Source organism: Hyperolius riggenbachi, chromosome 2 (genome assembly GCF_040937935.1).
Source record: "Hyperolius riggenbachi isolate aHypRig1 chromosome 2, aHypRig1.pri, whole genome shotgun sequence".
In the NCBI taxonomy this organism is placed as follows: domain Eukaryota; kingdom Metazoa; phylum Chordata; class Amphibia; order Anura; family Hyperoliidae; genus Hyperolius; species Hyperolius riggenbachi.
In genome coordinates, this window is record NC_090647.1 from 539426990 (window position 1) to 539436734 (window position 9745).

Here is a 9745-nt window from a genome sequence, read left to right on the forward strand (position 1 = left end):
TGGTCTAGCATACGGTTGGCGTCTTGAAAAAGTGAAAACCTGCAGCTGATCCTGAAGCGGCAAGCAGCAAGCGGAGAGGTGGTGAGACCTGGGGGGGGCCCGGCGGCGCTGTATGGAGAGGAGGTGAGGCGATACATGTGCAGCGCGGTGTAAGGCGGTGTATTACGAGCAGTTCAGGCTAGTAACGGTCAGTTGTGGTTGATGGACGGTTATTGATGCGGAGCTAGGCGGAGCTGGCAGTGTGTGGCAGTGTGTGGCAGGAGAGCTTGCTGGGAGCTTGCTGGGAGCTGCGCGTCGTTTTTGTAGCGGTGATCCGAATGGTGAGGATGGTGAGGATGGTGGTGGCGGGGTCGAGCGAACTGAGTAGCGGGCGACTGTGACTGTGATGATTGCGGTGACAGCGGTGAAATGAGCCTGCGAGCCTGACTGCGGGTGGCTATATTAGGGAGCCTGAGTGCCCGTGCGCATCTGTGAGAGCCTGCGTGACTGGGTTTTGTTTGGTGGGATCTGTTCGGAGGGCTGATCTTCGCTCTGATCCTGCTCTTTGATTCTGTGAGCGGCTACTGAACGGAGGTGGATCTGCGGTGTGGGCTGCTGGGGCTGTGTCAAGGAGGGCAGTGGTTGTTTCGGTTAGCCATTTTGAGAGTCTGCCGGGTCTGCCGTGCCTGTTGAGCCTGACCTGTAATGTAGAATGTTGAATGTTTATTGTGGTTACAGCTGTGACGGATGTCAGAGATGACCAAAGAAGGTTAACACTGCCACTGCTACTGTGTCAGATAGATAGATAGATAGGACAGATAAGACTGTGCGGCTGACAATAAGTGGGTGCTGGTCTGTAACATTATATGTACAACAGAGCTGGGGAAGCTGGCGATAACAGTATATTGTATACTGGTGATGCTGGAGCTAGCTCACCGCTGTATTGGTGATAGCTGTACCGTTGTATGCTGTGTATATACTGTGATATACTGATATACTGTGATATACTGTGATAAGGCCTTTTTTTTTTTTTTTTTCATCTGCAATACTCTTGCAATACCATTTGAAAATCCCATAATGAGTTAATGAGTTAATGAGTTAATGCTCTTACAAACGATTATTTTTTCTTTTTTCTTTGTTTTTTATTATTTGAAAACCCAACAATGAGTTAATGCTCTTACAAAAGAACACTTTTTATAGGTTTCTCATTAAATGTGGTGTTTTTGATTGACGAGGTTTAGTAAGGAATAGATGTGCACCCTGCTATAGGCCTATTCTATGCTGCTACCTCCTACTTTTCACTAAGTATATTAAGACTCTATTATTTATGGCTAATGCTACTAGACAAAGGGCTAAATTTAACGTTAAAGAGAAAAAATTGACCAGTTTTGGATTCGCTGCTCCTACCAGCACTGGTCAATCTGCTTCCGACTCTCCCTTGGAGCGGTCGCTTCCGAGGGAAAACGCCAATACTTTAGCGAATAGTTCACCTGCCAGCCTAATCACTCCAGCAGACGTCTCTAATCACTATAGGCGTATTGCGGACCTCTGCAACTCCCCGAAATTCAGGTCGATAAGAGAAAATCAAATTAGTAGCTGTGGTGTCGATATGGCGAAACCCTGTCAGAGCCCGAAATCTGGGTTGAAGGAGCAAGGGGAAACAACTTCCGCAGCTGAAGCCAAACTGCTGGAAAGAAATACTGAAACCTCACTGACTGAAGGATACTTTAAACAACTGTTTTCAGATTTCACTGAGAACTTTAAAATCTCTATGCAATCTATCATTCAGGAAACGATTAAGAATGAGATTAAACCCATCAAAGAAGCAATTATTGATCTTAATGATCGGGTCTTGGCAGTTGAGAATGATCTGGGCAAACTGTCTGCGACTGTAAAATTTAATTCAGAAGGGACAGAGCGTAACACTAAACAACTCTCAGATATTACCAGCAAAATAGACGATCTGGAAAACCGCAGTAGACGTAATAATATAAAAATTTGCGGGTTACTGGCTAATTCTCCTCAGCAAGACTTATTAGAAATAACCGGAAGGCTTTTTAAACAGGTGTTGGGGGAAGATGCTCCTGATGTTATAGAAATGGACCGAGCTCATAGAATTGGCAGGGTAAGACATACGAATAATGGATTGTGTCAGGACGTGTTATGTAGACTGCAATCATTTCCACTGAAGGAGCGTATACTTCTAAAGGCCAGGCAACAAAAATCTATTCATTTTGACAATCTTAAAATTGAATTCTATCAGGATATATCTCCTCGCACACTAGCAAGAAGAAGGCTGCTTAAACCATTATTAGATATACTTAGAGAAAAGAATATAAATTATAAATGGGGATACCCTCTAGCCTTAATCGTCCAGCATGAGGGCCATACCATTAGTCTGAAAGATTACGAACCAATTGCTCCTTTTATGCTAAAATTGAATCTCACACCAATCCATCTGGCGGGCTGGGAATGCACTTACACCTCCTCCATAAATGCGATGGATCTTGAGGTGGTGAAATGGCAGCAACGGTGAGGTGAAGATGAGAAATATAAAGTGAATATGAATGTTTCTCGCTCTTGTAGATTTGCTTTTCTCGCCCGCGGCCCTTTTTTCCTCTCTTCTTTTCGGAGAATTTAATCCCTGGGGTGTTCTTAACATCCAATCAAGGGAATGGGGTGTCGTGGGACACTATCTGGTTGCCTAAAATGGGCCTTTTATGGCAAGACAACCAGTACTTTTTTAGATATTTTCTCCTCTACTCACACTCTTGTCTTTTTTTGTTTTGTTTTTTTGGATGTTGTCATTGTTAATTTAGCAACTGTTGGGACATTATTATCGCAGATTTTAATGAATAATGAACAGATTAGTGTAGTAAATGAAGGCACTGTGGAAGATTATGTGTATCTCCCTCACAGGTTACTTAATGGATCTTATCCATTCCTAGAGCTTAACTTCTTTCGACTTTTTTAAATGTCTAATTCCATTAAAGTAATAACTTATAATATTAAGGGAGCGAACTCGGGACAGAAAAGAACTCGAGTAATTTATGAACTAAAAAAAAATAAAGTTGATGTTGCCTTTTTACAGGAAACCCATTTTAGGGAAAATAAAATCCCCTTTCTTGGAAATAAAGAGTATAGATGGGTGATGAATTCAAGCAGAGAAAGGAAGTCGGCAGGAGTAGCTATTTTAATGAATTCCAGACTAGATATTGAGATAATGAATTCATACTCTGATGAAAAGGCCCGATTATTAATCTTGGTGGTGAAGATTGATGGTTGTAATCTAACTTTGGCCAATCTTTATGCACCAAACTCTGGTCAAGTAGACTTTATTTGTAACAGCCTTCGTAAGATTGAGGAATTGGGGAAGGGCCAATTGATCATAGGCGGAGACTTTAATATGGTAATGGACCCAAGTATTGATAGTTCTAAGGGAGGGTCTGCTATCTCCTCTAGAAACCGGAACAGGCTTTTAAAAACGTTAAACTCTAATAAGCTTATTGATGTTTGGAGAGTGTTAAATGGTAACAATAGAGATTATTCCTTTTATTCTAGGGTTATGATACTTATACCAGATTGGATTTGTTTCTTGTGAATCAAGATCAGATAGACGACTTTTATGACTCCGAGATTGGTAGGTTTACATTTTCGGATCATGCCCCGGTCTCTATCCATATAAAATTAAATATGGCTCCAACTAGAATATATAACTGGAAACTCAATAATGAATTGCTTAGTGATATGGAAGTTTTAAAGGACATTGAAATTACAATAAGTAATTTTTACAAGGAGAATAGATCTCCTGGAATGAGTGAGGCCACTCTGTGGGACACACTAAAATGTGTCCTAAGAGGGGTTTTCATAAAACATAGTTGTAGAAAGCATAGGGAAAGGAACAGCAATATACAAAAACTTCTGGAATCTATAAAAATTCTGGAATTCGAGCATAAATGCCATGGTTCGGGGAAAATTTATGATGAACTGATTAGGTCAAGGGAAGAATTAAATGGCAGGGTTTTTAAACTTTGCACAGTTGGTCACTGGGTGACTGGGATTAACATTCAGAAAAGTGGGTGGAGCCTACAAAAGTGAATCAAACTTCACCTGTTGCTTTTCAAGGGGAATATGTAATTGCTACCATTCTTGAACCGTTAATGGCACAGGCCTCAAACCTGGTACAGTTGGTTATTGGGTGAAAAGGGTGAAAAGGGGGTGGAGCCACACACAGCCTATCAGATTTGTTTCATTTCAATGCAGATTATTGATACCAAAGACCACAAAGCTAACAAACTTGGTCAGTGAGTAATTGTGTGTTAGGGTTAGAAAAAGTAGGCGGAACCAACACCAGCCAAATACATACCCGGGCAACGCCGGGCAATCAGCTAGTGTTTAATTACTTCTTATCAGCAACTGTGAATAGACCGCAGGAGACAGTGGCATAGCAATTTGGGTTGCAGATGTTGCACCTGCACTTGGGCACTTGGGGCCCTTGGTAGGGCCCTCCCTCAACCAGAGTATTAGCTCTTTATTGGTTATGTGCTGGTAATAATCACTTCTATAGAGGCTTTGAATAGTAGTAATCATTAACAAACTGTTCCCCATCCCCTTCTTGCACCTCTTATACTTTGGCTGTCCTTGGTAAGTTTTAGTGCGCTATATCAATTGTTGTGTACAGAGTGCTTAGTGGGCCCAATGTAAAATTTGCACTGGGGCCCATAGCTCCACTAGCAGGAGAGCTCTGCCTAGGCAGCTCTCTCCATACAGTAAACACTGAGGCTTAACCCTTTCAGTGTCTTCTTCAAAAGTGAAACCAAATAAAACATCAGGCATATTTTAAGATTTCCATTAATTGTAATGAATATTTTTCCCCATAAAGATTATCATGCTGTGGCTAATCTTTGAGAGCAGAGAGAAAGTTCTACGTTTAGGTCCATTTTAAGTGTTTTCCCAGCCTTAAAGGGACTCAGAGCTGAATATATTAGAAAGTGTCATACATACCTGGGGCTTCCTCCAGCCCCATCCGCCTGGATCGCTCCCACGCCACCGTCCTCCGCGGTCTGCAGCTTCGGTACCGGGTCCTGTCCCTTCCGTCATTCGGAGCCAGTCTGATGTAAGAGAAGTGTGCTCTTTGCGTATCTCTCCAGCAGCTGCTAGAGAGATACGTAGAGAGCGCACTTCTCCTGCGTAGACTCGCTCCGACTGGCTGAAGTTCAGGGACCTGGTTCCCTAAGCCGCAGGCTGCGGAGGACGGCGGCGTGGGAGCGATCTGTGCGGATGGGGCTGGAGGAAGCCCCAGGTATGTATAAAACTTTTTTTAATATAGTCAGCACTGAATCCCTTTAAAGAGGAACTGCAGTGAAAATGACATGAAATTGCTCATTTTTTACAATATTCATTTATAAATTATTTAGTCAGTGTTTGCCCATTGTAAAATCTTCCCCCACCCTAATTTACATTCTGACACTGATCACCGATGGTGACATCTTTAGTCCTGCCGCTGCCAGGTGATCTGCACGGAATGTTCATTTAGGCCTAGTTCATACTACAAATCATAAGCGCAATCACAACTGCTAAGCCGTTTTGTGGGCGACTTGTTTGAAGCGATTACCAGTGGATTTTTTGAAAATGATTCTGTAAGCGTGTTTGGATTTTCTTTTTGCAGACATACAGGAAGTGCAATCTTTGACCTGGAACTGAATGTCTTTAAAGTACTTTTGCTTGAAACACGCTCACAAAATCTCTGTTCTAAGGCGCTTTCAAAGCGATTTTTCTATACCGGCTTGCATTGAAGTACAAATGCTCATAAAATGGTGCAGGAGCTGTGTTTGCGACTGGAGAGAAAAATCATCGCTCATGTGAGAACACTCATAGGATTTCATAACACAAGCACTTTTACAGCGCTTTTGAATACAATAGCAATTAAAAAAAAAAAAGCTCAAAGCACTCTGCATAGAGGGAGATACTTCTTTCTTAGCAGCTCGAAAAAGCCATCATTTCCCACAATGCAACGAGGTTCACAGACAGCAAACTGTCAGAACCATGGTCATGACATCACACTGTGGGAGGGGTTTCTCCACAATATCAGCCATACAGACCCCCCCGATGATCTATTTGAGAAAAGGTAAAGATTTCTCATGGGAAAGAGGGTATCGGCTACTGATTGGAATGAAGTTCAATCATAGGTTAAAGATCCGCTTTAAAAACCTGGCTATAGCGCCTTTGCCAAAGTTCCTTTTCCCACAAGAGAAGGGCTTCCACCGGCCTTGCTATGTAACTTATCCTTCACTTTTCCCCCCAATTTTCATAAATCAGCCCCAATGCGAGAAGGAAAAGAAAGTGTTTAATAGAAAATTGAGTTTTATTGCCTGTTTTTATCTGTGTTATTGCTAGAGAATTGGTGTAAAGCTGTGTTTATGCTGCTGGCGCTGCGCAGACATAAATATGCGAAGCCGTTAATATGTCTGGCGATAGGCTCTGCGCTGGGCCTGGATGAGGAACCTGAGCTGCAGGAAATCTAACAGATCTGTGCCTCATAACAGATTACTCCACATATATATCAGCATCCAGCTCTGAAGAGGGGGGGGGGGGGGGCTGGGAGACAGCGATGGCTCTGCGCTGGGCCTGGATGAGGAGCCTGAGCTGCAGGAAATCTAACAGATCTGTGCCTCATAACAGATTACTCCACATATATATCAGCATCCAGCTCTGAAGAGGGGGGGCGGGGCTGGGAGACAGCGATGGCTCTGCGCTGGGCCTGGATGAGGAGCCTGAGCTGCAGGAAATCTAACAGATCTGCGCCTCATAACAGATTATTCCACATATATATCAGCATCCAGCTCTGAAGAGGGGAGGCGGGGCTGGGAGACAGCGATGGCTCTGCGCTGGGCCTGGATGAGGAGCCTGAGCTGCAGGAAATCTAACAGATCTGCGCCTCATAACAGATTACTCCACATATATATCAGCATCCAGCTCTGAAGAGGGGGGGCGGGGCTGGGAGACACAGCAATGGCTCTGTAGGCCAATGAGAAAGCCGAGAGGATTTAACTTGCTGAGGAGGATTTAAAGGATATATATTGCTGTTATGTTCTCTGTAGAGGAGGTGGATGTTTTATGTATAAGAGATGGAAACAGCCATGTCTGTACAGAGATTCCCGTGTGGTCTTCTTCCATTCCTGTCAACATGTACTTGGCCAGACTTACTGAGGGGACAATTTATAAAGAAGTATATGGGGAGGTCTGCTAGTGTCCTAGAGAGACCAGGGCCAGATTTGTACTCTTCACCGCCCAAGGCCACTCTCACCAGCCGCCCCCGTTGAGTATAGGTAGATGACCCTTCCCCCAGTGCTGCTCGTAATGGAAAAATCTACGCTTACGGATCATTACGCGTAATTTTACGCTATTACGCATTACGCAATTACGGTTACGACGTAGGAAATTATCTACGGTACATCACTGTAATTACGCGTAAACTTACGCAATTACGCGTAAGGATACCGTAATGAAGGCGCTTACACTACGATGTTACGCGTAGTGCCGTAATAACCATTAATGCGTATTTTTTGACGCATGCGGACGATATGTACGCAATAGCCGTCAATGTGACAGTTATTGCGTACATATCATTCGTATGCGTCAAAACGTACGCTTATACTGAAGGGCGGGAGAAGATACTATTGGTTGCTTAGGATGTTGACTGATTGGCTACTCTTAGAAAATGGGAGATTTTACGTTAGTAATTACGCGTAAAATTACGCGTAAGTGTTCGTAAAATTACGCATGCCTAGCAATTACGGTAGACAGTGTAATTACGATACCACTTACGGTCTTACGCGTAAATAATTACGCATAAGACCGTAAGTTATGCGTAACGCTTACGCGTAAATTTACATTGAATTACGATGCGTAATTACGCTCATGCGTAATTTCGGCCCAGCACTGCCTTCCCCATTTTCCCTCCAGTATAGGTAGCCAAATGACCACCTTCCTCCTCCTCCAGTATAGGTAACCAAATGACTCCCTTAATCTCTCCCTTTCCCACCCCCTTTCAGTATAGGTAGCCAGCTCGCCTCCACACCGCAGCAGCCATCAGTATCACTCACATCTTCATTCATCTCCAGCACAGAAGCTTCCTCTTCCCTTCCGTTTCCATCAGCCGCCGCTGTGCATCTGTCCCTCCAATGGAGTCAGAGGGGAAGAGGAAGCTTGTACGTTGGAGACGAGCGGAGATGTGAGTGACTGGCAGCTGCTATTCCACTTCCTCCACTTGCTACTTTGCAATGCTTCCCAAGTCTGTAGCTGCACACCACAATGCCAACGTGCACAGAGAGCTGGGCAGCCCCTGCACAGGGGGCTGGCAGCAGAGTACAGTAGTCAGGCGCTAGCCTGATCTCCCTGCACTGCAGCGTATGCAAGCTAGCAAATGCTGCACCAGTTTAGCCTGCTGCTTTGGTGCCCTTGCTCCTGTGGTGCCCTAAGCCATGGCCTAGGCGGCCTTGGCCTAAATCCGGCCCTGATAGAGACTATCTTACCTAATAAAATGGCAGAGTCACTGCACCCTCCGCCTGCTTCCATATCTGGTGTGCGCATGTGCGGCCACACGCAGGTATGTAAGCTACACAAACTGCGTGTGCGCATAGTTTACGCATCTGCGAATGTAGGCCTGCGCTTGCGCAGTACAGCCACACTGTACACTTGCATGGGCTGCACAAACCTACATACGCTAGTGGCGGCTCCAGCCTTAGTTAATTTTTTTTTGGGGGGGGGGGGGGCACAAAGGAGGCACAATGGCTGGCTGCGTTGCCCATTTGGATAGTCAAAATCGATGTTTGTATGGCGAACTTTAGATATTTTTTGCCTAATTCAGGTGATAAATTTAAGACTAACTAGTTCAGCAATGGTAGGAACCAGAATTCAAAGGCTTTTGAGCGGAGCATATTGTCTAAATGATGGTGGTATTATAGAAGCAAAGTTACCTACAGATGTATTTGGCTGGGGTGCTTTGATCCTTACTTGCTAGCAAGCTGCTCCTGTGTGGAGAGATCACAGACAAATCATTCCAGTCCCCAACCTGCGTCTGACAACTCTACAAGCAAGGGGAGGGGAAAAAGGCAGGAGGGAGAGAAACCCTGTGTGTGTAATTCCTTATCTTAGTAGCAAAGCATTGCTGCAGACTAGAGCTCATATTTTACAAACAGGAAGTTTTGAATCAGGATAATAACATTTATTGGCTAATTTAAAAGAAAAACAGTGAGCTTTTAGCTATTAAGCCTTCTTCAGACTCTGTTACTGACTGACAATATTAGAACATGCAATCAGAAGGCAGGATCTTTTTTTGCAAATACAAGTGTCATCCAGATACATTAAAGAGAAACCGTAACCAAGAATCGAACTTCATCCCAATCAGTAGCTGATACCCTCTTTCCCATTAGAAATCTTTTAATTTTCTGAAATGGATCATCAGGGGGCTCTGTATGGCTGATATTGTGGTGAACCCCCCCCCCCCCACCCCCACAGTGTGATGTCAGCGCCTCAAATCTCTGAGGTTCTGACATCACACTGTGGGAGCCTTGTTGCATTGTGGGAAATAACAGCTGTTTCAAACTGCCAAAAAAAGGCAAGCAGCATCTCTTTCCAGTGGCATCACCTGCCAGCAGTAAAAATGCCACCATGTGATAAATATCTGAATGTAATTCAGGGAGAGGAAAGATTTTATTATTGTGTAATTTTATTACATTATTTTCACTGGAGTTCCTCATTAATT

The 9745-nt window shown here is 44.0% G+C and overlaps 1 protein-coding gene across 6 annotated transcripts in view; it reads right to left on the reverse strand.

Moving 5' to 3' along the window:
* Window positions 1-9745, reverse strand: part of GJA5 (gap junction protein alpha 5) — a 158359-nt gene that overhangs the window by 78148 nt on the left and 70466 nt on the right. The window lies entirely within an intron of this gene.